This window comes from Felis catus, chromosome B2 (assembly GCF_018350175.1).
Source record: "Felis catus isolate Fca126 chromosome B2, F.catus_Fca126_mat1.0, whole genome shotgun sequence".
In the NCBI taxonomy this organism is placed as follows: domain Eukaryota; kingdom Metazoa; phylum Chordata; class Mammalia; order Carnivora; family Felidae; genus Felis; species Felis catus.
This window is the reverse complement of record NC_058372.1, coordinates 140,837,438-140,865,007: the sequence shown is the minus strand read 5'-3', so window position 1 is coordinate 140,865,007 and position 27,570 is coordinate 140,837,438. Positions and strand designations below refer to the sequence as shown.

General features: G+C 42.5%; 1 protein-coding gene and 1 pseudogene across 10 annotated transcripts in view; one reads left to right on the top strand and one right to left on the bottom strand.

The window, feature by feature from the left end:
* Positions 1-27,570, bottom strand: part of ARID1B (AT-rich interaction domain 1B) — a 443,873-nt gene that overhangs the window by 340,970 nt on the left and 75,333 nt on the right. The window lies entirely within an intron of this gene.
* On the top strand, positions 20,507-21,109 carry LOC123385593 (annotated as a pseudogene).

Genomic DNA, 27,570 nt, shown 5'->3' with positions numbered 1-27,570 from the left:
GTGGACAAGGGAGATCTCACGGAGAGAGAGACATGAGAAGCAAGGAGAGAAGGGGAAGAAGGTACAGATCCTCTCCGATGGAGGGAAGAGTGTAACAAAGCACGGATGAAACCATACATGGTGTAATCTCCAAATGCAGGTATTTCAGGAAACTGATCCAAAGTCTAGGGGAAGGGGCCGGTAGGAGCTAAGACTGCAAAGCAAGACAGGCATCAGATCATAAGGGCCATGCCACCAGGTTGACAAGTTTGGATTTTACTGTTAACAGGAATTCACTAAAGAAATGCAAGCAGGAGACTAACACATCAGATGTACATCTGAGCAAGATTACTGTGATGACTCCGTATGAAGGAAGAACTAAACAAAACCTGGTTCTCAACCACCTGAGATTCATAGATGCTTTGCAAACATCATGGCCAGAAAAATGCACCCACCCACATACAGAAAATTTTAATATTTAGCTCCCAATGGTTCACAGCTTCCTGCAGTCCATCTATGAACAATCTGGGGTCCGTGGACCTCAAAATAATAATGATCTAGAAGCAGGAAAGAGACAAAGTCACTGTTTGGAAAGCTAAAACAACTGCCCACACCAGTGATGGCAAAGAACTCAACTTACAGAGAAGGGGGTGTGGAGCTGGGGGGGCAGGGGGAGACAGAAGAGGTCTGAAAAAATCTGCAGGGATTAGCCATTAGCGGGATGTGGGCAGTGAGGGGATCACCAGGCAGGGTTTGCAGGTGGCTGACTCCAGTGACTGCGCAGTGCCAGGACTTTATGGGGCTAGTGACGGACCCCGGTAAGAAGCCAATGAGATAAGGGCGCCTGGGTGGCTCAGTGGGTTAAGCGTCCGACTGAGGCTCAGGTCATGATCTCGCGGTTCGTGAGTTCAAGCCCCGCGTCAGGCTCTGTGCTGACAGCTCAGAGCCTGGAGCCTGCTTGGGATTCTGTGTCTCCCTCCCTCTCTGCCCCTCCCCTGCTCACTCTCTCTCTCTCCCTCTCAAAAATGAACATTAAAAAAAAAAAAAGGGCACCTGGGTGGCTCCGTTGGTTAAGCGTCCGACTGCGGCTCAGGTCATGATCTCGTGGTTTGTGAGTTCAAGCCCCATATCAGGCTCTGCACTGACAGCTCAGAGCCTGGAGCTGGCTTCGGATTCTGTGTCTCCCCTTCTCTCTGCCCCTCCCCTGCTTGTGTTCTGTCTCTGTTTCTCAATAATAAATAAGCATAAAAAAAATTTAAAACAAAAAAAGAAAAAAAAGAAGAAGCCAGTGAGATACTCAGAACTGAGCTGCAAGAGACACACACAGGTGGAGAGGCCCCTCTAACAATCAGAAACTGGAATCTCAAACTGAATAAGCTATAGCACTGGGCAGAATCATTGGACCAACACGGAACAGCAGAGGCTACAGGAGACAGCTAGACATGACAGGGTCTAGAAGACAAGAGCTAGGCCAAGATCACAAGGGGAAGCCAGGACTCAACATGAGTCCACAGGCCGGAAAGAGACGAGGCTACCACGGCCATGGGTTCAGGGTCAGGACATACATAACCACAATATCATTTTATAAACAGAAATACAAATGGACTAGTCTGTGCATGTGACATGAGTGTGATCTACTCTAAAAAAATACAGACCCTGGACACATTTCTTTAAATAACTCCGTTCACTGGCCAGTAGGTTACAAGAAAATCAACAGTACTATCCAGAGATACAATTCTCAATCTTTTCAGAACTCTGACTTCAAAAATGATTGTGTGCGCAAATAAAAATTTTTAAGGATGTTTTTAAAATACCCATGTAATTTGGAATATTCAACAATATATACTCCAGTAACACTAAAAATCGAGAAGGAACTTCCAACCTCCTTTCAAGAAAGCAATTCTTCCAACAGAAGTATTTAGCGTGTTATATAAACATGTTATTCAGACAATGTACAACATAGGGGATTTTCATCACATTTACTACGTTTGTAGCCAAAATGCAGCACTCTTGTAATCACCAACAGAGCCGCAATAAAACCTCTATAATATTAAACAACAACAAAACATGGCAGTAAGCCATCCTTCTATTAAGAAAAAGAAAACAAAGAAAACATTCTCCATAAGTACAGCTTTCTTTGTGACTTTTTTCCCCCTAAAGAATTCATTTGCAACAATAGCACACTGGCAAAAACATGATACTTTTAAATTTGGGCCGAGTCTGGCATCTTTACTTTGTGAGGGTGAGCTGGCAGGAGAAAGACTATAGTAATTTCAAGGTTCTATTATTCTCACGCCGAAATGCAAAGTATGGAATGAAAATAACAAAAACATTATTCCAGGATATAATTCAGCTTGCCTTATATCTCTTTTTCACCTCACTCAACTTTCACCACGGAGTATTATAAATGCAATTAATTTAAATAAATGGCAAATGACTCTATACTTTCCTAGAGAATAAAATACAGATTTCACTAACTGAATTGAAAGATGAACACAGATATGAAGAAAGCTTATGGTTCTCAACAATTTGTAAAGCTCTGAAATCTGATCTTCTAGTCCATACAATCATTTCCTATGAGACTGAAGAATTCTTTACTTCTAACTAATGGGTTTTCTGCTATATCACACACTACGATACAATGGCACTTAAGGTCAATTTAATGAAGGAATGAGGGAACAATGAATAAGTGGTTATCAGTCTCAAATGTTCATCTAGGTACCACTCTTGAGCTGTATACAGGCACACGTCAGAGACACTGTGATGCGGTTCCCTATTAGTACAATAAAGTGAAGACTGCACGAAAGCAAGGTCAAATGAACCCTACGGTGTCGCCGTGCACGTAAAAGTTACGTTCACACTTACACAGTCTAGTAAGTGCGCAACAGCGGTAGGTCTAAAAACCAACGTGCGCACCTTAATTTACAAATTCTTCATTGTTAAAAAAAATGCTAATCATCAACTGGGCATTCGGTGAGCTGTGATCACTGATCATAGGTCACCTTAACAAATGATGATACTAATAATGAAAAAGTTTGAAATCTGCAAGATTTAGCAAAATGAGGCAGAGACGTGCAGTGAGCAAACGCTGTCGGAAAAACCGGCACCGACAAACTTGTTAATCGCAGGGTTGCCACAAACCTTTAATTTGTTAAAAAAAAAAAAAAAATACAATATCTGTGAAGTGCCATAAAGCAAAGTGAGATAAAACAAAGTATGGCTGTACTCAAAGTGGCAAGTTAAAGACGATCTTTCAAAGTACACTGTAAATTTTAGCAGGTAAAAAAGGAGATATTATATGCCAACTAAAGTCAAATCTTTAACCGATCGGTTACTACGGCAGGCTACTCTGCTGGATGCCACAACAATGAAGTCAAGATATGGCTCCTGCTCTCAAGGACCCTCAAGGATCAAAGGACCAGTACTCAAATTACCCAACACACTGTGACCGAGATGACATACACTTTAGGCACATTCTGGAGACACAGACAAGCTCCATGAAGGAAATGGAGTTGAGCTTTGAGGAGAGACCCCGGCAGACAGAGATAAGCAAGTAAAGAGAACAGGACTTCCAAATCAAAAACAGCAGCACAAAAATGCAGGATATATTTAAGAAGGCAGATTTTGTCTAAGGGGAGGAACAAGAGACAAGGGCAGAAGGAGGGGAGGGGCAGGCCAGCACAGAGAGGTCCTGTGCAAGAAGAGAAGGCACTGAAAATGGTACCCAAGGCCTCGGAGAATCATCTATCCAGAGACGGGAGGGGGAGGTGGCATTCCAGTCCTCAGGTCTACTATATGACGGGCACTAGACCTATACGCTAGGCCTTGTGCCGTGGTGTTGCACTCTCCTGCCAACCTGGTAAGGTAGAGGACATCATCCTCTCACTTCATAGATGAGGCGCCCACGGCCGGGCAGGTGAGTACTAGCCACATCACACGCCTAATAAACACGTCAGACGGGAAATCTGGTACACCTGAAGCCGGGGCTCCTACCCTAAAATAAACTAAACCCAAGAAGTTAACCAATACTGAAACCAAGGCAACCTCAAACATGACTCTTTGGCATGGCCCCATGAGGCTGAGGACACCACAGCTTTGGGAGGAGAGACAGGAGGGCAGATGGAAGAGTCGCTGTTTCTGAGGAAGCCTGAGAAACTCTCTGCGAGGCAGCGGAAAATGGCACACAGTTTGCAGACAGCAAATGTACTGCTGTGGGTCTTCACGGACATATATTCATATTCTCACTTCTCTCGGAAATCACTCTTTCTCCCTTTCAAAACGATTAGTCTCTAATTTTTATACCAGAGTTCACAAAAATATTCTTGTCTAAATTTTTTTTAAGGTTACAGTAAGAAAAAAAACATTAGTATGAGTTGTCCTCTACTCAGAGTATGATCACTGCTTCACTAGAAGGATGTTTTCTAAGAAAAAAGAAACTACAGGGGCACCTGGATGGCTCAGTCAGTTAGGCCTCGGACTTAGGTTCAGGTCATGATCTTGCGGTTCATGAGTTAGAGCCCCGCGTTGGGCTCTGTGCTGACAGCTCGGAGCCTGGAGTCTGCTTAGAATTCTGTGTCTCCCTCTCTCTCTGCTCCTCCTCAACTCACACTCTGTCTCTCTGTCTCTCTCTCTCTAGATAAATAAATAAACATTTAAAAATTAAAAAAACTACTTACTTACAAAATATATCTGTAACTTAAACTGAATTACTGTGCAATCAGAGTGACAGGAAATTCTACACAAGTGGCCTAACTCAGAATTTTCCAACTGTTAAACCTATAGGTTGGTCTTACATGGATACCAAAATTTGTGCCCAGGTCCCATTTATTCAACACATGTTCCCTAGGGGCGTCCTATGTGTCAGGCATTGCATGGGGTGTCAGGAACAAAGATTTGAAAATCCATGATCCCTGGCTGCCAATTCACTCAGAGTCCAACAGGTGAAGAAAATTCCAATGGCATTTTTCAGAGAAATAGAAAAATCTATCCTAAAATCTGCACGAAACCAAAAAAGGCCAGAACTAGTCAAACCAACCTTGAGAAAGAAGAACAAAGCTGGGGCATCACACTTCCTGATTTCAAACTATAGTACAAAGCTACAGTAATCAAAACACAAATGGTAACTGGAATAAAAACAGGCACACAGACCAATGGAACCTAATACACAGCCCTGAAATAAATGTACACACACACCCTCAATTTTTGACAAGGGCATCAAGAACACACAATGGGGAGAAGATAGCCTCGTCAGTAAATGGTGTTGGGGAAACTGAATATCCACAGGCAAAAGAATAAAAGTGAACACATACACACCATGCACAAAAATTAACTAGAGAAAGATTGAAGACTTATATGTTAAGACTTGATCCCATAAAACTCCTAGAAGAAAATACAGGGAAAAGGCCCGTTGCCATTGGTCTTGGCAATTATTTCTTAGATAAGAGACCAAAAGCAAAGGCAACAAAGCAAAAGTAAACAAGTGGGACTACATCTGCTCAGCAAGGGAAATAATAAATTGAAAAGGCAACCTACACAGTGGGAGAAAACATTTGCAAACCGTGTATCTGATAAGGGGTTAATATCCAAAATATTATAAAGAACTCCTACAACTCAATAGCAAAAAAAAAACCCAAATAATCCAATAAAAAATGGGCAAAGGACCTGAATAGACATTTTTCCAAAGACATAAAAATGGCCAACAGATAAATGAAAAAGTGCTCAACATTACTAAGAATCAGGGAAATGCAAACCAAAACCACAATGAGACATCACCCTACACCTGTTAGAATGGTCATTATCAGAAAGATAGGAAATAACAGCATTGGCGAGGATGTAAAGAAAAGGGAACCCCTGTGCGCTGTTGGTGGGAATGTAAATTGGTGCAGCCACTGTGGAAAACAGTGTGGCAGTTCCTCAAAAAGTTAAAAATAGAACTACCATTATGATCCTGCAATCCCACTCCTGGGTACATATCCAGAGGAAACGAAAGCAGGATGTGAAAGGCATACCTGCACCCCCCGTGTTTACTATAGCTTTATTCACAATGACCAAGATATGGCAACAGCCTAAATATCCATTGATGGATGAATGGATACAGAAAATGATACACATACAATGGAATATTATTCAGCCATTAAAAAAAAAATCCTCCAATTCACAACAACATGAATTAATGTGGAAGTGAAACAGGCCAAGACAGAGTAAGATAAAAACTGTAGAGTGTCACTTATATGTGGTATCTAAAGAAAAAGAACAAAGAAAAGCCAATTTCATAGAAACAGAGAATAGAATGGTGATTACCAGAGGCTGGGGAAGGAGGAAATGTACCAAGGGTGTAAATTTTCAGTTATAAGTAGTAGTTCTGAGCATCTAATGTACAGCATGGTGACTATACTTAATAATACAATAGAGTACAGTTGCTAAGAGTAGATCTTAATCATTCTCACCACACACACACACACACACACACGAGTTAACCAGATGAGGTGATGGATGTGTGAATATCTTGATTTTGGGAATCATTCCACAATGTGTGTGTGTGTGTGTGTGTGTGTGTGTATACCAAACCACTACATGGAACACTTTAAATATATGCAATTATATTTGTCAATTATTCCTCAATAAACTTGGGGGGGCGGAGTAATAATGTACTACAGAGAGAGGGGGGAAAAAAACATTAACTGTCCAGTGTGATCACTGCCTCACTGGAGCTGAGCATACAGTGATGCAAAGAGTGGTGGAAGGAGAAAGGGAGAGTCCCAGAAGGAGGAGGCTGGCCATTGTACCATATGGATGGGTAGATGCCTGGGAGCTCTAGGCAAGAAAGAGCTTGTAGAAAAACAAGGAGCCAAAAAACAGAAAGCGTAAGGATAACCACACCAGCAGGTTTGTGGAACATCAACAGCGTGGCAGGAGCAGCTGGGGAGAGAAGTTTGTGTGGTCTTATTATTTCCGAAATGCCTACCTCCCCCTTAACCTGTCCCTAGAAGGCTCTGTCTTGCTGAATGGAAACTATCGATAAATGTTTATCAAGTCCTAAAACAAGACAGACAAGGAACTGATGGGCTAATGAGATCAGTCAGAATTCCAAGAAAGGATGAAATGAGGGGAAAGAGGCTTTACTAAGCATTTAATGCCAGGTCCTAGGCTACCTGCTTCCACACATGAGATCTCATTTAGTCATTACAGCTATCTTTTAATAAGGAGGAAATTGTAATATAGACTGGTTAAGCAGCTTCCTCAAGATCACTCACCTTAAGAAGCAGCTGATGCTTATATCCAGGTCTATTCTACTCAGCATAGACTCTACTCCACCCTCCCTGTCATACGGTACTTCAAGGTCATATATCGTTTGTCTTCATGCCACATTATATAAGCACATATTTATTATTTTTTGAATCTAAGAACATGGAGAAAAACAGAAAGCAAAAACTTAAGTGTTCAAGTATACATAAGCCATTCTAACACCAATAAGCCATCAGAAAAAAAGCACATTGTTGTTCCTCAAGAAAGAAAAAAAGAAGGGGTGCCTGGTGGCTCAGTCGGTTAAGCGTCTGAATTCGGCTCAGGTCATGATCTCATGGTCCGTGAGTTCGAGCCCCGCGTCGGGCTCTGTGCTGACAGTACAGAGCCTGGAGCCTGTTTCAGATTCTGTGTCTCCCTCTCTCTCTCTGACCCTCCCCCACTCATGCTCTGTCTCTCTCTGTCTCAAAAATAAATAAACGTTAAAAAAAATTTTTTTTAAAGAAAGAAAAAAAGAAGTAACAGCTTCTGTAACTCCTAATGAGCCAAGTACCAACTGGCCCTGGAAGGTACTAGCATTCTAGGACACAGGACACACATACATATACAACACTACACCTGCATGGTGATGCTCCCATAACCATGTCACAGAGGCGGCGCAACAAGGACATGCAGGCTGTCCCTGCAGTCACACAGTCCCAAAGACTATGAGCAAGTGAGAGCATCTAGAGGAAAGATCTTCATTCTATCAAAGACCTTTTTTCCACTGTCTGTTGCATAAGTCAACAAGACCATTCAGTGGGCTTCCCTCAATGTTCTGTTACTACCTTCATTTAACAAATTATTTAGCACCCCCTACTTGTCAGGAACTAGGCCAGCGAGGTGCCTGCACATAAGAAATGAATAAGCCCTGCTCTCCAGAAGTTTGACTTTTCTATCCCACAGACTGTAGTTCATATGGGTACACATAAGGAACACAGGCTGTGCGATAAAGAAGAAACTGTGAAAGTCGTCATAGTTTCTAACTTGTTTGTATATCGCCATCAATGGGTAGTCTTTCTTTTTCCATATTAATGACAAGGGAGAAAAAAAAACCTTCAATTCTAGTTACAAAACTTACTGAGATACACACTAAAGCCCCCTCAAGCATAATACTAGGAAATCCAAAAATTCTAGAATCACAGAACAAGAATGAAAATCACAAATATGAAATTGGTTCAGACATGATGACTGTTGTCTGTTAGATGTTATTAGAGAATTTTTGAATACAGACTCATCGCTAAATACTGTTACAGATAGGTTTAACAAAATATTAGCTATAGGTCTAGAGTCCAATGTCATACAATTTTTTGGAACTTTAAACATACACGTAACGTTCAAATACAATATACCTAGAGGTTCTTTTTCCTATGTATGGGGATATACACTACCATTTCAAGTACTGCTTAACGTATTTTTATTCTCCCAGCAAAATCCAGAATCCACGTTTTTCCACCAGTAGTTCTAAGCTACCACACAGACTCAGTCTCTGACGGGACCTACTTCAAAGCAAGGTCCTCAATACATAGCCACCAAAGCAAAAGACGCTTTTGAAACTACAGATGTGTAAAGGACAATGAATGAAACCAACCTAGTGAATCTGTTAGATGGCAAATAGATCTGCTCCATGTTATCCTAAGCCCTGAAGTTAGGACACTTCCACGTGTCCTTGGCCTCGGGCACCAGGCGGGATGCACTGTACTCAGGGTCAGGCAGGGTCTAGCTATAAACAGCCATCAGAATGTAGGCTGGAGCTCCCTGCCAGAGTCCCATCGCTTAGCACAAGCCAGGACTGGGCCTCAGAACTGGGACTTGCTACCCTACCATATATGCATCTAGCTGGGAGAAAAAAGGGAGATTGATGGAAATTCCCAGTGAAACAGGGAGCTCTCTCCGGCCTCTCCCACTGTCACCCAACAGAATGCAGCATGATCATGTCCACTAACAAGGAGAGGCCAGGGAGTGGGTATTTCAGCCACTGGCTTTCCAACTTCTTCAAAGACCCCGTGATCCAGGGTGTTACAGAGCTGGGACCCTCTGGAATGAAAAGGACAAGTAGGAATGACGACAGAAGCAGAGTCTGACCCAAGCAGTCCTCAGGGTGAAGACGGTCCTGGAAAAGGCAGACAACATCCGGACTGGCTGCCCTCCCCCTATCCCCTTGCTCCCTGATGGGTAGGGAACATTCACCAGGGCAATCAGTAGTATCTGTAATTATCAACTACTCTGTCATGTTACTATGAGTATTAAAACATTATTGGAAAAGATATTTAAATAGGCATCTCCAACAGATGTCTGAAGTTGAGTGTGATTTCACTACTGGTTTTCAAAACCAATTTCCCCCCATAGGAAAGCATCACTTTATTTAGTATTTCTTACTTCTTTAAGGAATCTCAATGGGCACAAGAAATCTGATGTAAGGAAATTCACTTTACAGCTCACTTTGGACAAATCCATTCCTTCACTGTTACCTGACACGCATATTAACTCTTGGTGGCTTCCACACGCATGCCTGTAAGCCTACTAAATCGGTGTGACCAAAAAAAAACAGCATAAGATGAAGTCTTTATCTGTCCCAACCCCTCAGAGTAATTAATATACATCACTGACACTCTTCTTCTTTAGTTCTATTTTCAGATAAATCAAATTTATGCAGACTAGCAGCTTAAAAATTCATTAATTTGAGCATAAATTTAGTCAATATTTATAAGATGGTTGTAATCTTCAATGTTTATCTTCAAATGATACTTTTCATCCAAAAATGTAAAATGAATTTCTATCAAATAAATACTATTATTCGCTTTTTACAGCCAGATGCTGAGCCAGTGGAAGATGAATGAACTATTAAAAAAAAAAAAATGATCTGTGAGAGATACAGAAAGTTTTTGTTTAGTCTCTTTGTAAGAATTACCATTAGGAAAAACACCTAGAATTACTCAATCTGAGAATTTAGCCACTTCTGACACAAATTTGAATACAGATTTCCAGATTTTCAAATTCTTTTTGAAAAACATATATACAGTACACCTATTAAAATTAAATAGAAAGATTCAACTGATAAGACAGATTTAATGCACTGAAGAGAAAAACTAAATTCATTTTTTTAATCAGAAAAGCTTTATAAACCATCCAGTGCCTCTTTCTTCAATCACTTAAAATTAGATACCCCAATAACCACTATTCTTCACTAGTCTGTCACCTCTTCTATTTTGTAATAATTTTGATGAATTCTTCTTCAAAATCTTTCAATTTCACATTGATAAAAAATACCGTATTTAAAAAGGGACAATTAAAAAACCCCTTCTAGGGGCGCCTGGGTGGCGCAGTCGGTTGTGTCCGACTTCAGCCAGGTCACGATCTCGCGGTCCGTGAGTTCGAGCCCCGCGTCGGGCTCTGGGCTGATGGCTCAGAGCCTGGAGCCTGTTTCCGATTCTGTGTCTCCCTCTCTCTCTGCCCCTCCCCCGTTCATGCTCTGTCTCTCTCTGTCCCAAAAATAAATAAACGTTGAAAAAAAAAATTTTTTTTTTAAATAAAATAAAAAACCCCTTCTAAATCCTGTTTCTAAGTAGCATCATCTACTGTCCTGAACAGTTTTGTGTTTGAATACTGAATATGTTATTTGGTTGTGTTTGGTCTGAAAGCCTTTCAGAATTTTTATTTTCTAAGGTCAGTTCTTCACCATATTTTGTTTAGATCATTAATATTTATTGTAATGTTGCAATGATAACGATGGGGCATCTAAGTCCGTCAGTCACAAAAACTAAAGAAACACCATTTTCTCTAGGAAGGAAGATTAGAAGTAACTGAGCTCATTTTTTGGAAAGTTACACTGAGGGCACCTGGGTGGCTCAGTCACTTAACTGTCTGACTTCAGCTCAGGTCATGATCTCACGGTCGTGGGTTCCAGCCCCGCGTGGGGCTCTGTGCTGACAGCTCAGAGTCTGGAGCCTGCTTCGGATTCTATGCATCTTTCTCTCTCTCTCCCTCTCTCTCCCTCTCTCTCTCTTTCTCTCTCTCTCTCCCTCTCTCTCTCCCTGCCCCTCCCCTACCCATGCTCTGTCCCTCTCTCTTTCTCTCTCAAATATAAATAAACATTAAAAAAAAAAAGTTACACTTTCTCCGAACCACCCAACAAATAGTAAGGGCCACGAGGAAGACTGATCCAAAGGAACAAATCAGATATCCATTCCTGGTTCGGCACTGACACAAGCATTCATCTGGCAGCTTGCTACGAGTTTCCTGCCTCAGAGACGCAGGATGAAGCGGCTGCTCAGCATGGACGGACCGCAGGAAGGGCGGGAATGTGTGCAGAGCGCCGGGAGGAGTGGCAAGTGCAGCAGGAGCGCGAAGATAAAGTGAAGAAGACGAAGAAGACCCGATCACTAACAGCACAGCAACCCATCCCGAATGTTCAGTTAATTCCTGAAACAAACGTCTGTGGGGGGTTTTCCATCTGTCTTTTTATGAAAGATTATTTTGTCCATAGAGCACTTGTATTTTGCACCCAAATGCGCGGAGTGAGATTTAAGGGGAGGGCGTGTGAAGAGAACAGTTCGAGACCTGCTGCTCCACTTCTGAAATGAAATACTATTTTTAAAAAGTCACATTGCAAGTAGATTCTCATTCTTATTCTTAATCTGTAAAGACAGACATTTAGAAAGCCTAAATGAAAAAAATAAAAGTATTCCAAAGCATTATTTTAAAACTTCAAAATAGTATGTTCAGATACTTTTCACATATAACCAAAGTGAAAAAAATTATATATATTATATATTATTATATAATATTCATATTATGTTACGTTATATTACATTATATTACATTATATTACATTATACTATATTGTACTTATTTTTTTTTTTTTTAAATAGGCTTCACACACGGAGCGGAGCCTAACACGGGCTTGAACCCACAATCCCGAGATTAAGATCTGAGCTGAGGGGCGCCTGGGTGGCTCAGTCGGTTGAGTGTCTGACTTCGGCTCAGGTCAGGATCTCGCGTTTAATGAGTTCAAGCCCCGCGTCGGGCTCCGTGCTGACAGCTCAGAGCCTGGAGCCTGCTTCAGATTCTGTGTCTTCCCCCTCTCTCTGCCCTTCCCCTGCTTGTGCTCTTTCTCTCTCAAAAAATGAATAAATGTTAAAAAAAAAAAAAAATTTTTTTTTTTTAAAGATCTGAGCTGAGATCAAGAGTCAGGCGCCACCCAGGTGCCCCAGTATATAAAAGTATTTCTGATAATGACACCATCCAGGAGCTCTTTAGCACATTCGGTTGAAGAACCAAATATTCCAATAAAATCGCTACATCAGCTTTCCCCAGGAAGCGGTTTGTTCATACCTCTTACACCATCGAGGTGGGGAAACTTCTGTTCTTAGCAGCTATGCCCATGGAAAAGGAGGCCAGCAAACAGTCTTCCATACTCTTCCGGCCCCCTCAAGCAGTGAGGCCTCTGCAGCTCTTTGCTTCCAGCTGGCTTTCCTGCATCTGCTGGCCAAGCCCCCAGGACACCAGAGCTTGCTGGCGTGGCCAAGGACTTCCACCAGGCTCTCACTGGACGTCCACAAATTTTTCCACGAAGGCGCCTCACACTACCATCAAACTTGTATTTTAATATCCAGCAAGATAATCTCCTTTGTTCCTCTTTAGTAGGTCCAGAAATGTCATTTGTACACCTTCTGTTGGTCATCAGAGATCAGAGCTGTCCATCAGAGGGTGTAATAAGGGGCAGAGAGGCTCCAGAAGACTCTAGCGTGCAAGCCGCGGACCATGTCATCGCAAGGTGGCTGAGAGCATTTGCAGGACGGTGTGGGGGGGCCTGCTGGCTGAGAATGCGGCCTGACACGCTCCCACTCCCAGGCCGAGAGCATGCCATACCCCTGAAGCACGGAAGACATGGCAAGAGTGCCATGACGGATTATTCGTATGTGCACGCACCCACACTGACATGTACACATACGTGTCTTCAACGGGAAATAAAATTTCTGAAACAAATACCATTTTAACAAGTCAGCACTGCACTAAGCCATGCTGCACGGGGTATTCATGTACAGGGAAAGACTGTGGTCACAAGTCATTTTCAGATGTCTACACAGAAAATAAGATGCACTAAGGCACATTTAAATGAAATAATTTCCATGATGCTTGCAAAATCAACCACGTTTTCAACTTGTGAACAGTATAAGCCACTCAAAAGAGATCACAGAGTGTAGACAGTTCTTGAGCTGTTAATTACATTTTAATGTCTGTGACAATTCTGTTTATGTATTGGACAGACTGTAACTCACAGTTAAGTACATAGTCACATAAATTACAAAGGAATTTATAAAGTAGCACACACAGGTCAGACCCACAAATGTAAATGTACTATTTATAACCTAGAAAGACGCTGGATAAACATCGCAGATTCAACACTTACATCTAGTTATCATTCCCTCCCCCAAACAAAAATGACAGTACGGTTTGCCTTTTCATTCATTTTGTTTGTTTGTTTGCTTCCCACAAGAACAGGAACAACAACGGCAACAAAATTTTGGATGCAAGAAACAGATGGACAATTAGGAACTAACTCAGCCAACACAGTTGATGAGGGAGAATCTCCGAAAGGCTCGGAAATCGGTGGTACCAGATACCTCTGGGCACAGAGTGGGTCGCTGGGGAGGTGGGGGTGGGGTGTCTCTCCCACTAAGCTCAGCATCTCCCTCAACCTGGCAGAAACCCAGAGATTCATTCCCAGAGGAGGGGAAACACAGCGGTTCTGCAGAACCACTGCTATAGGAGTGCTGTGGTTGATCAATATCTACTGAATACGGAGATACCTTCATACAACCCTACCAACTGCCCTCTTCCCATGGTCAATCTGAGGCCAGTCCAACAGGAAAACTCTAAATATACACGGAATAGGAGTGGGGCGTCCTAAATTCCCCTCAACAGCCCACCCAGGTACCTCGCCAGTAGATCTTATGGTCAGCAAGCCCTCCTATGGCATTTGGACAAGCAACAATCATTGGTAGCTGAGGAAAGCCTTCAACAGGAAAACAGAGACCAAAATAAACCGGGAGGCTGGGGGGGAGGGAGGCAAATTAGAAGGCAATGAAATGATGCAAAACACACTACAATCATTAACGTCTCCATAATATAAAAAATAATCGTGAAACAAGAATAGGATTCTATTAAAACAAAATAAAAAAGAACCAAGAAAAGGAAAAAAGAGGGAGGAGAAGCAGGGAGGAAGGAGGGCAGGGGTGGGGGAGGGGCTCGGAGAGGCCTAGAAAGAGCTTTGCAAATTAAAAATGCAATATAGCACAAGGAACCCTTCCAGAACCGGGAATAAAAAGACAATGACATACAAAATAGTAGAAAAGATCAGTTAGAAGTCTGGTAAGTCCAGTATCAGGTGACAAAAGTCCTAGAATGAGAGAAGAGGGAAAATTAAGGAGTAAGGGAGATAAAAGAAGTAATTCAAGACATGACCCCAAGGCTGAAAGAGTACACAGGGCAGTGGGTAAAAAGGGATCTAGGTGAAACTGAAGGACACTGGGGAAAAGGAGGTGCTACATCGGTCAGGGAGTGTGGACAGGCAGCATCTAGAAAGGCCCCACGCAAAGAACCAGGAAGCAAGACGAACAGCTTCAGGTCTCCTAACGGCAACACCAGGGGCTAAATGACAGTCAAGCAACTGCTTCCAAATTCTAAAGGAAAATCATTTCCAAACCCCTATTCCCAGTCAAGCGGTAAGTCACGTATAAGGGTAAAACGAAGACATCTTCAGACATGCAAGATCTGAACATTTTACTTCCCCACAACATTCCTGAGAAAGCTACTGGAGGATGGGCTGCACCAAAAGAAGAAACACACAGAATCCAGGAAACCAGAGATGCAACACAGGAAGAGAGGTGGAAGGAAATTCCAAGATGAAAGTAAGTAAGGGGAGATCCCCGGAAGTGTGCACTTGACACAGAGGTAACCCAGGGAGGGCCCAGCCAGCCAGAGAACCCACCAGAGATGCCTCTACAAGATGAAACTGATAACGTACCTGTTGGAACTGAACATCTTACAACAAAAGGCGGGCGGTTGTAACTAATTAAAAATCCTAAGTGGAGTGAGTGGTAAGTACATGTAGAAAAGTAAGCAAAAACCAACTCTTAACTCAGAGAAAAACAAAGAGCTGAGCAGGAAAGGAGAAAAGTTTACTATATGGCTCATTTCTGAATAAGTTTCCCCAGTCTCAATAACGTCAATACAACAGTGAGCAAAAAACCAAAGTCACGAAAAAGCTATACAGGGAGAACGAGCGGGCATGAAGGATCCATGCTTATGATGAGGACAGAGTGAGACACTGAAGGCAGCAACACAAGTAAGCGTTATTGAAAAATATGGAGGCATCCTCGAAAAATCCGCTAACTAAAAGAGTTCAAAGTGGTTGCCTCTGGGGAAGTGAAATGGGGGAAGGAGGGCGGGGACTACTGTTTTTCTACAGTAGATCTTGTAAAACCACGGTCTTCGTAAACCATTTACATCTGTAACCTTGATACAAATAAAAACTTTCTTAAAACTAGGCCAAAAGAAAAGATTAAAGGCACCACTAGAAAAGTACAGTATCATAAGCCAAAAAAAAATTTTAAAGCCATACTTTATATATTACCATTACTTAGAATCGAGCTAAAAGCCCAAGGGAGGCATTGAGGGTATATTCACTGCTCAAAGCACACTTCTGAAAGACAAGATAACAATTTGTCAGAGAGCGTCCTCTCCTTATCTCCCTCAGAGGGTTGCAAGATTATTAATCTTCAGAACACAAAGAAGTGGAAAACTACAATTCCCAGTATACCCTGCAGCCCATTCAATTACTTTAAGTACATGAGGCTTTGCTATGAGGGAGAAGATTAATTTTAAGAAAATACAGAACTAGTTCTCACAAGCCATTTCTAGCTCACTGTGTTCTACAGACATAATTTTTCCATTCTCTACTTGAAGAAAAAAAGGGTAGAAGATAAATCATCTGTTAGGGGTTGCACGTTATTTTTTAGTTACTTTAGAGAACAATCTCAAGATGATGGCACGGAAAGTCTAGAAACACGGAATGTTCAAACCAGGAAGGGTCTCTTCCTTCTCCCTTCTGCAGGCCCCACGCACCCAATTTTGCAGATGAAGAACCGGAGGCTCAGAGAGGTGCCGTGCCCAACCAAAACGCCCAGGAGCCGTGTGCAGCATCACGGAGGTCACGACAGTTCACTTGTCATCCATTCAACAACTGAAAACACATTTTTGGCAATTACTCTATGCACACAGAACTGTCCACACTATACGAATACAGAACTGGGGTGGGTATTCATTAACCTACGTTCCATTTGCTGTTCACGCTTTTGGTCAGTCACTTAGTATTTTAGTTGCTTCAGCTCCCCCATCTGTAAAATAAAGAAAACGACTACCCTGTATCTGTCTCACAGGGAGGTTTAGGAGAACGGAGCGGATACGTGTCTTTAAGATTCTCAAAGGGAAAAAAGGATACAAAATACTCTCTCCACTATCCTCTGATGCACAACTAACTGCAACCAAGTCAAACTCAGTATTGCCAAACTCAAATCCATCATCAGTCATCACCATCACCCACAAAATTTGCCTCTCCTTTTGTAGTCAGGCTCTTGGCTTGGAGCCAAACTCTTCTCTTCCGACCAAAGCGGGAATGTGGAGTCATCCGACACTCGTCCCCTAGCACCCTGCACCTTCTTACCCCAATACGATCAGCCTCTGTGCCTCCCGCCCGGTCTCCCTTCTACACAGATTTACAGCAACCTGTCTTGGCCCCTTCAGACTATAACAGAATTCTCATAAATCCAGTGGCTTATAAACAACAGAAATTTATTTCTCACAGTTTTGGAGGCTGGAAAGTCCAAAATCAAGTCACCAGCAGATTCAGTGTCTGGTGCATAGGCAGCCACCTTCTCATGGTGTCCTCGCATGGTAGAAGGGGCCAGGGAGCTCTCTGGGCAGCTCTACAGAACACTAATCCCATTCTCGAGGGCTGTGTCCTCAGGACCACACCCCAAGACCCCTCCTCCTAATACCACCACACTGGGGTTTAGGATCCAACATATGAATTTTGTGGGGACACAAATATTCAGTCTCACCCCTTATTGTCCCTACCATACAAATCCACCGGGGTCCTACTTTACTCTGCTCGGAACAGGTTGTTCCCCATCTCCAGGTTCTCTCCATTTCTGTCCTTCTTCCTCATCAGGCGGTGGGCAGAAAATGATCTACCTAAAATGCTAATTTCAAGGTTCACCCCTCCTCCCCCCTTGAACTCGAAAGGCTCCATATTGCTTACAGGATCAAGTCAGGCCTCCCAGCTTGGCATTCGGAGTTCTCTGGGACCCAAGCCCATCTTCCAGTATCACCTCAAGTGAGCTACTCGCATGCAACTCAGGGCAGGTCCCTCTAACAAGCAAGACTGCCTGGCCCCCCGACCCTGCCCCCTGGTGCTACCCTTTCCACCTGAGACACAAGGCCCACCTTTTGAGACACAAGGCCCACCTTTTAAGTGACTTATTCATCTTATGAAACTCGACTCATCATCTTGAACTAAGTCATCCCCTCTTCACCTGCCTCCTCACAAGACCATAAACCTCCCGGGGTAAGGAAGTAGCTTAGTCAAAACTGAAACTGCTGGGCCCCAGCACCCAGGTGGGCACAGAGCAGGCATTCGACAACGCAGAAGCAACCAGGACCTCACAGGACAAGACGTGCAGACTCAACGAACAGTCTACATTCACCGCCTCCCTGCCTTTCTTCGTTCACTCCTCAAACCACTGTGATTTAGCTCTATCAAATCACAGCCAAAAAAAACAAAAAAATCTCTGGCCACTTCTTAATCCTTCTTTCTTCTTGACCCTTCCACGGCATTGGACATCGCTGGCCATCTACACTCCTCTGTACCGGCCCCACCCCCATCTCTCTCACGGCACAACTCTCCGGTGTTCGTCCCATTGCTCTGCCTCCTTTACCAGGCTTGCTCACTATCTCCTGTTTTGCCATTCACCCCTTAAGTACCTGGGTAACAAGGTTCGTCCCTCCTCTTTTATTCTCCTTAGGCAATGCACATCCTTTCCTGGGGCTTCTACTATAAACCCACCATCGTGATTCTCAACCCCAGGTTACACAGGGTCAAGGACGCACCCAAGACAAAGTAAAATAAACCTGCTGGGGATGGGCTCACCATGTACAATTTATGTTAAAGTTTCCCAATTGGTTCTGAAGAGATGCCAGGACTAGAACCACTGAGCCACACAGCAACCCCAGAACGGAACCTCACATTTCTCTCTCAGCATCCACAACTCCCCTGACCCTCTTTCCACCTGCCCATTGACCGCTTCCGCTTCCTGCAGGCTCCCACCATAAAACCAAAGTCACTACCTTCTCTCAGATCTGCTGCCCCTCCTGGATTCCTGCATCTCTGTAGCAACATCTCACCAGGTGCCCCAAGGCCCTCCCTTGCCTTGCCTGATACTGGTAACTAAGATCCGTGTATTCAACCTATTAAACGCACCCTGGACCAAGCACTACCCCTCCAGCTCGAGTAGGGTCGCACTTATCATTCCCCCTTCTTCCACCTTCCACATCTTCTGACTTGTGGGTCTCCTTCTGACATACAGATCTCCTCATTCCTTCCCAGCTTAAAACTTCCCACAATAACAGAAAGCGCTGTTATTTATTTTAAATTGAGACAGGGAGCAAGAGAGAGAGCGCGCATGCAGCAGAGAGGGGCAGGGAGAGAGAATCTCAAGCAGGCTCCATGCTCAGTGTGGAGCCCGACGCGGGGCTGGATCCCACGACCCCAGGATCACGACCTGAGCCGAAATCAAGAGCTGGACGCTCAACAGGCTGAGACACCCAGGTGCCCCACAAAGAGCTCCTATTTAGGTAGGGTGAAGTTCAAATTCCTTGGAACGGTACATAAGACCATTCCCATTCACCACCTTTCTCTCCTCTTCCTTCCCAATCCAAACTTGTATCACCTTCTCCAACGTCTTTAGCCCTAGGAGAATCACACTGCTCTTCAACACAGCATATAAGTGTCGGATCATAAAACACCAGATATACTGTTTCCACTGTGGGGAGTGTGACCCACACAGGGGTGTCTGGGTGGCTCGGTCGGTGAAGCATCCGACACTTGATTTCAGTTCAGGTCATGACCTCAAGGGTTCAGGAGTTCGAGCCCCACACGGGCTCCACGCTGACAGTGCGGAGCCTGCTCGCGATTTTCTCTCTCTCCCCCCCTCTCTCTGCTCCTCTCCTGCTCGTTCTCTCTATATATCAAATACATAAATAAACTTAAAAAAAAAAAAGAGTATGATACACTCGCGCGCACGCAGACACACACTCCTATTATTCTCTCACTAAAAGTCAGTTTAAATGTGACCTACCTTCCTGTCATGCCTACCCACTTCGGCCTCCATAAAATCCCTATATCCCCCCCGCTCTTCTATATATAAACCTCTATCACACTCATGACCACACCATGTAAGATTATTGACACAGCTGCTCTCTGGCTCTCCATTTGTTCTCAGAGGCCTAGAACATACGTCTTTTTTCCAAAGCAAGTTTTTGTGACATTAGAGAAATTATAAAATGTGGCTGAACCACAGGCAAATACCCTGGCACAGACAGGGCGCTCAGACAGACAACGCTTTTTTCTGAAGAGACAGATTATCACAGGCTAGGAAATACCAAAGAGAGAGAGAAAGAGAAAACATCTGCTTTCAGCCCACTGTTTTAATTACGAAAAGCAGAGAATGCCGTTCTTCAAAAAATCAATCACTGACAAGTTAACTAGCCATCTTTTGCGGGAATTACTGAATACTCCATTAAATGGAAGTCAGAACCAGAATTTTTCCAACTGAAGACTGAAATGCTTTACTTCTCTTACAGTCATCCCCAAGTAAATAAAAGGGTAGAAACTATGGTCTTCGGCTTGGGATGGACGGTAGATAATAAACTTGCAGGAAAATCAAAATTTACAGCCGTGGACTACAGGAAGACTATCATTTTATCTTACTACCTTTTTATTGGCATAAGTCCCATTTTCTAATGGTCTTCTTGTTCCTATTGGAAATTATGGGCAGTTTACACTAACAGGCTTCCGTCATGTTTCATCTCCAAATCCTACTGTGGCTGTTCATTCCAATCAAAACCAAAATAGATCAATTTTTGAGATTAAAAACGGAGGGACGTTAAAAATATAAATTACGCTTCCTTTCGGCCGGAACCGCCATCTTCCAGTAATTCGCCAAAATGACCAACACAAAGGGAAAGAGGAGAGGTACTCGCTATATGTTCTCTGGGCCTTTTAGAAAACATGGAGTTGTTCCTTTGGCAACATACATGCGAATCTACAAGAAAGGTGATATTGTGGACATCAAGGGAATGGGCGCTGTTCCAAAAGGAAGGCCCCACAAATGTCACCGTGGCAAAACCGGAAGAGTCTACGGTGTTACCCATCATGCTATTGGCATTGTCGTAAACAAACAAGTGAAGGGCAAGATTCTTGCTGAGAGAACTAACGTACGTATTGAGCACATTAAGCACTCCAAGAGCTGAGATAGCTTCCTGAAGCGCGTGAAGGAAAGTGATCAGAAAAGAAGGAAGCCAAGGAGAAAGGTACTTGGGTTCAACCGAAGCGCCAGCCTGCCCCACCCAGAGAAGCACACTTTGTGAGAACCACTGGAAAGGAGCCTGAGCTGTTGGAACCCATTCCCTACGAATTCATGGCATGATAAATGTAAAAAAAAAGACTTCAAGACTGTTAAAAAAAAAAAAAGACAGAAAAAATATAAATTACACAAGCAATCCAAAATCCTTCCGATATGATCTATAATAAATTTTGAACATCAAATAAGATTATAAAGAACTATGAAATCATTAAATCTATGCTATACCAACTTCAGAAAATGAAATTTGTGAATATAGCATTAAAAACTTGTAAAAAAGCAAATTCTGCATAAGAAAATGTATCCATAAGTATGAGTGTTTTTATTCATTCATCTCACTTATGCCATAGACGTGGCTAGAGATTTAATGAGCAGGAAGGTTAAATGCTGAATGCTTTCACGGTTTATCAGATTCTCAAATTTGCAGCAGTACTGTGCCCCAGCTCTTAAAATTAAACAATCTCTCCCTATGCCCCCCCCCTTTAAAAATTAGGATAAGACCAAATGGCTGAAACCAGTCCTGCTGTATGCAGTTATGTAACTAGACAAGAAGGGTGTGAAAGTTTGAATGAAAATATTCGAAGTGACAGCTTTTCACCTTAGTCTTGCCGTGCCCTCTCCAAACTGCAGGGAGCAGATGGTAATTTTCAAGCACATTTAGACCAGGCTTGGAAGGACAACTCAGTGATAAAGAAGTAACTGCAAAGGGGAAGGGGGGCGGGGGGGGGGGGGGAACCCACATGTTTTGCAACCTACAGTTTTTAATCTAGAAAAGCTTTAGAATCGGTTCACACAAACGGAAAAGCTGCCATACGCACAGTTCCATATAAAAAATGCTGGTGTATAAATTACAAAATAAATTTTTAACAGTTTCCTTTTCACATTTGCACTATAGTATGCCAGTAAATACTGGAATGTTTAAGGTGGGGGGGGCACCCGAAAGTCAAATCTAAATATTATATAAGTCACTAAACAAGGCATACTCACTCTTCCCTGCTCTCAGTCTCGCCATGGCCAAAAACCAAGGCGATGGGTGACAATGCCATTGGCATCAATACCAGTACTGCTCTCCAGCATGATGGCACATCAGGTTTAAGGCCAAAAGTTTAAAGGATAACAGAAAAGAAATAAATTACACATTTTTTATTCATTTTCATTACAAATGCAAGACTGACTCCTGTACTGGTTAAGGGACAGAAAGCTCTCTGCCTCTTCTTCTCTTCAAACCACACTAAGAAAGAAAGTGAAAGCAGTTCCAGAACAGGTGACCAGCACCTTTGTTAGGGCCCCTCTCCCAACTCTAGCTCCACCTTGAATTTCCAGTTCCAAGAGAAAGTTCAGGGAAAAAGCCCTCCTTCGCACGACAGCCTAGGGAGGCAAACAAGTAACAACGCTCGTGAGCAGGAGGGCCTGGCGGAACCCCCACACCAGAAGTTTGGACCCAGGCCAAGGCCACACCAGGGCCTCTGCTTCTGCCCACTGGGCCACCTGTCCTTTAATTTCAAGTGGCTTATGCCTGGCATTTAAGCTTCCCAGGAGTTACAGACTGCCTCTACATGGGGAGGAGACTAGGGTTCTAAACACTCCTGAAATCGTGGGGGATGGAAAGAGAGCAGCTGGGTTTGTGGTCAGAAAACCCAGGTTCAGCTTTTGACACTTCGAAACTGTATAACCTTGGGAATGTTACTTAACCTACACCTCAACCTCCTCATCTGGAAAACGGGAATACCTCCGGCACTATGCAGCAGGCCTGTGACGAGGTTCAAGTGAGATTACAGATGTAAAAGCCCTTAGCAAATGGCACTAATCTTACTAAGGCGACCTTCTAGTTGTTCTCATACTTCAAGCAAGCCCAGGGCAGGAAACAGAAGTTTCCCTCCATCACAGTGGCCCTCCGCAGGACTCCCACAGATTCAACCATTGGCTTTTCTGGGCCATTACAACTTTGGAGTAAATTAGAAGTCAGAGACCCCAAATTTCTATCTCTTGGCTATTCAGTTTAGATAACTGCATCAATCATTTTTCTAATCCCCCCCCCCCAAGTTTCTTCCCTTTACATTTTATGCTACAGTTTCAACAAAATATGACTGACACATTTTATGAAGCAAACCAATGAGGTTTTTTAAGCAATAGGGGTCCCTAGATCTAAGCATTTTAAAAGCTGACATCATTTGCTTGACATCATGAGAATATACACATATACACACACCTACAATGCAATAAATGGGCTATATATATGGCTATAAGAAAGCCAACCAGGAGCATCGTCTTAAGAACAGGACCCAACGTGTAATGCTGGGGAGATGGCTTGACAAAGTGGCCAAGAGTCTGAAGCAGCACTAATTGAATTCAATTCCACCTTATTCACTGCGAGTACTGGGCAATGTTACTTAATCTCTCTGTGCCTTAGTTTCATCATCTGGATATAATGAGATAGCAGTATATACCTCAAGGAACCGCTGTGAGGTTGAATGAGTTAATATATGCAAAATACTAAAACAGGCATGTGGCACACAGTGGGGTGTTGTGTTTATACCGTCACTTAGCGCGTCCTGAAAAGTATAGATCATATGATCATCATATGCACATATATGATGTGTTCTACACATTCACATAGCTGAATGTACTCGTGTAAGCATACACACATCTTTCCATGTGGAATCTGCAATAAATTCATTTAGGTTAACATTAAGCAACATAAGCTGAGTGTTTGCTCTGTGCCGGGCACTGTTCTAGGAGGTCAATACATATGAACACGATTAATCCTCATAATAAGCCAGCAAAGAGACTAAGCTCCAGAAAGACCCCAGACCCACTATCTTACTCACTATCTATAATCAGTCTACATGGCCACAGTTACAATCACAATACATGAACACAGATTATATAACCAATTTTTTTCCCTATAAATCTGGTAAGAAAACCATTGTAGTCTTTATTTTCATATTATTTTCACAAATTGTCTTGTTTATAAAAATATCATAGCATCTCTAAGGATCCAAGAGAGAGTAGCCAGCTGGTTCCTATATTCCAAAGCCAACTGCTCAGATATAAATCAATGGATTATATATTCCCATTTCCAACTGTCGGATTTCAAACAGATAAATACACTCATGCACACTCACATATCAGATTTAGGGCTCCATTTGAAAGGATAGACTCTTTTGATGAACTTAAGGTTTCATGGTTTTAACCAATACTCATATAGTTAACTTAGTGCTTGACTTGATTATTAACATTTCACCTTAACAGGAATTATAAAATGACTATTTTACAACTTTTATCAGAAACACTGCCTACAATAGGTGATATTTTGTCAAAACAGAGAACTAAAAATAAAAATAACCATACAGTTTAACCAAGCGACTACTCATTGGTGAAATAAATACCAGTTAAACCAGGACAACACGTGAAACGCACAAAAGAAACAGGTCTGTGTACTGTTTACCGTAATCACACGCTTCTATTTTAACATACGTGTTCCACAAATGAAACAGCTTGTGTTCTACAGAACGGAAACTTGTATGCACTTATATATAGCAATATTTTTGTAGCCGAAGTTCACTCGCAATGTCAATTCAGGCTTAAATTCCCAGCTTTTGAAAATGAAAGAGCAATTTGCTTATTAACTTTTTAAAGTGCCATCCACACTTCCTGAAAGCTTACTGCTAATTCTGAATAATAATTTAGGTATTATTCTTTCCAAACTAGATATTATTCTTTAATCACCCTGACCCATGTTCATTTATCCCTCCATGTTAAAGTGAGCTGACCCTGAAAATGTTATCATAGCTTGGGTTTTACCTTTCACACATGTTCCATTCCATAGGAGAAGCACCTATCCCACTCCCAACAGCCCTGAGCTAGTAGTTTATCAATAAAAGCCTTGTCAAATGGCAGAACATGACAAAAAAAAGGGTCTAGTAGCTAACTGGAAGTGAACAGGACAAAGCAATGAAAGAAACAAAAGCCAATGTTACCACCAAACACGTTTTGTTAATTTATTCTGATGATCCTGTTTTTGTTTTAATTATTTGTGGTAATTATGGCAGTTAATGTGCTGTAACATTTTCGCAAAAGAAATGAACTCTCAATATCATAAAACCTTCCCAAATCTTTCACTGTTTCATCTGCGTCCAACACACTCAAACACAACAACTAGATGGCATCGTGTTAGTTGACTTCCAGAGTCTGAACCAATTCTACGTTAACGGGATCATTTGGAGGGTGGAGAGGGGGAGTTGAGTCCTCAATCATTTACATCAGTAAGATCCAAAGCACAGGGAATAGAATAGTCTAGATTTCCTCAGTCCTGAAACAATTCTGTCAATTCTGAGATCTACCCACACCGTCTGCCTTGGGTCTGAAGAGGCTACTTAATAAGCCTGAAAAAATGAACCACTCAAAACTTCAGCAGGGTCTGCTACTCCCATCGTCCCTAACCCCTGCCTCCCACAGCCCCCCCCCCCACAAAGTGTCTCTAAACTGCCTCAGGTATGGGTGGTAAGGATTTCCACAGAAAATCCACAAATAAAAATTAACACTCACTCAAGCCCAAAGAAAATAGCCATTTCAAGTTCATTCTAGCTCATCATGGCAATTGTGTTCGATTGTTAACGAAAGAAAAGAAAGGAGAGAAAGGAAAAGAAAGGAAAAGAAAAGGAAAGGAAAGGAAAGGAAAGAAAAGAAAAAAGAAAAGAAAAGAAAAGAAAAGAAAAGAAAAGAAAGAAAAGAAAAGAAAAGAAAAGAAAAGAAAAGAAAAGAAAAGAAAACTGGAAAAGAGGGTACTAGTTAGCTAACTAGCTCTGGTTCACAAAGTAAACTGTTAATGCCATAATTCACAACTCGCTGAAGAACCGTATGTTTTGTGAAAACATTCATAATAACATTTTCACACACACACACACACATAAATGTGTGTGTGGGGGGGGGGGGGTTCCAGTGAGTTCTACTGGTAAATTCTTTACAACTATCACCTCATTTAACCCTCAAAAAACCTATGGAGGCAGGCAATAATAAATATCAAACTCATCTCACAGAAGGAGGAACCATCTCTCAGGTTAAGACTGAGCTTGAGAGCTCAAAAGCAAACAAGAAGTGCCTGTGTCATGAGGGTGACACAAGATAAGACAAGAGCAACTGTCCCAGCAAGTCAAAAGAAATCAGACCTTTGTCCTACCACAAAATGCCTCCGTGGAAGAAGAAAGCAGCAGGTTTCCAACAGGCTCCAGTTGCACCCTATCCCAACCCACAGGGTGACCTGAAGGTAAAACCAAGGCCTCCTTGGAAAGGAACAGCAGGCCCCAAAATGACCAACTTTGGGATCCACCATTAGGACTCATTATCATGCCCTGAGTGGAAAGAAAAGTCATCCTTAGGACGATGTTGGGACTCTGAAAAAAGCGTCAAGACCGTCTTAAAGAATATATCAAAGTATTTCAAATCACTCTCATATAGACTTTGATCTAGTCTCACAACACATTATGATACAGGCTGATTGAAGGGCTATAATTCCAATGTGTTAGGATCCAAACCAGGAATTCTGAAGTTCTAATCTCTAATCCAGTCCTCGAGCTCTAGAAGATTATAAAGTACCACCCTATGCCATGGTCCTGCTTACTCCATCAGTCAAACAGATTGCCTATGTGCAAATGATGCATACGGCACATCCCTCAAAGTAACATTAAACGTTTCTAGGCATTACCCCTCCTATCGGCATTGTAACAAGATCCTCCTGCATCTTACAGCAAGCTCAGAAAGGCATAAGGAACGTTTCAGTTTTCAAGCCTAAATCTGTTTGGTAACCCTCTCTTCCTCTGTTCTCCCAATTATGTGGGGGAGGAAGAGACAGGGAGTATAAAAACTAAACTATAAATGAAAAGCGAGAATCTAGTCTCCAGGAAAGTCTTGTCTCTGGGAACACTAATGATTATATCTGAAAGCTCTAAAACACAGTAAAGCATGGCTCACAGGCAGAGGAAAATATAAGTCATTAGCTATTAATAGAGCCAGAGAGTCAATTGTTATAATTAAATCACAGTTTAACCTTCTGCATAATTCTGATTTAGTCTTGACATGTTTCTTTGTGGTCAGTTTTGGAAAAACAACTGCTAATGGTACAATGTTTGGTTCAGAGAGAAAAAAATGACATCCTTCTAGCTAGAAAAGAACCATAGGCTTAGGGGTCTAATTTTAATAAAAACATCGTATCAATGAAGTCCAATCACTGGCTCCTACGTTTTTTAAGTGAAGAGAGACTTAAACACAGAAACAAACTAAATGTGAGGTGCCTGGGTGGCTCAGTTGGTTAAGCATCTGACTTCGGCACAGGTCATGATCTCGTGGTTCGTGGGTTTGAGCCCCGCGTTGGAATCTGTGCCGACAGCTCGGAGCCTGGATCCTGCTTCGGATTCTGGGTCTCCCTCTCTCTCTGCCACTCCGCCACTTGCGTGCTCGCTCGCTCTCGCTCTCTCTCTCTCAAATATAAATAAACATTAAAAAAAGAAGAAACAAACTAAATTTATGAAGGCTACTGCAAATTGAACAAAGGAAACATTCTCACTCAAAGTCCCCCCATGCTAATGCCGAGATAAAGAGTAGAAACAGA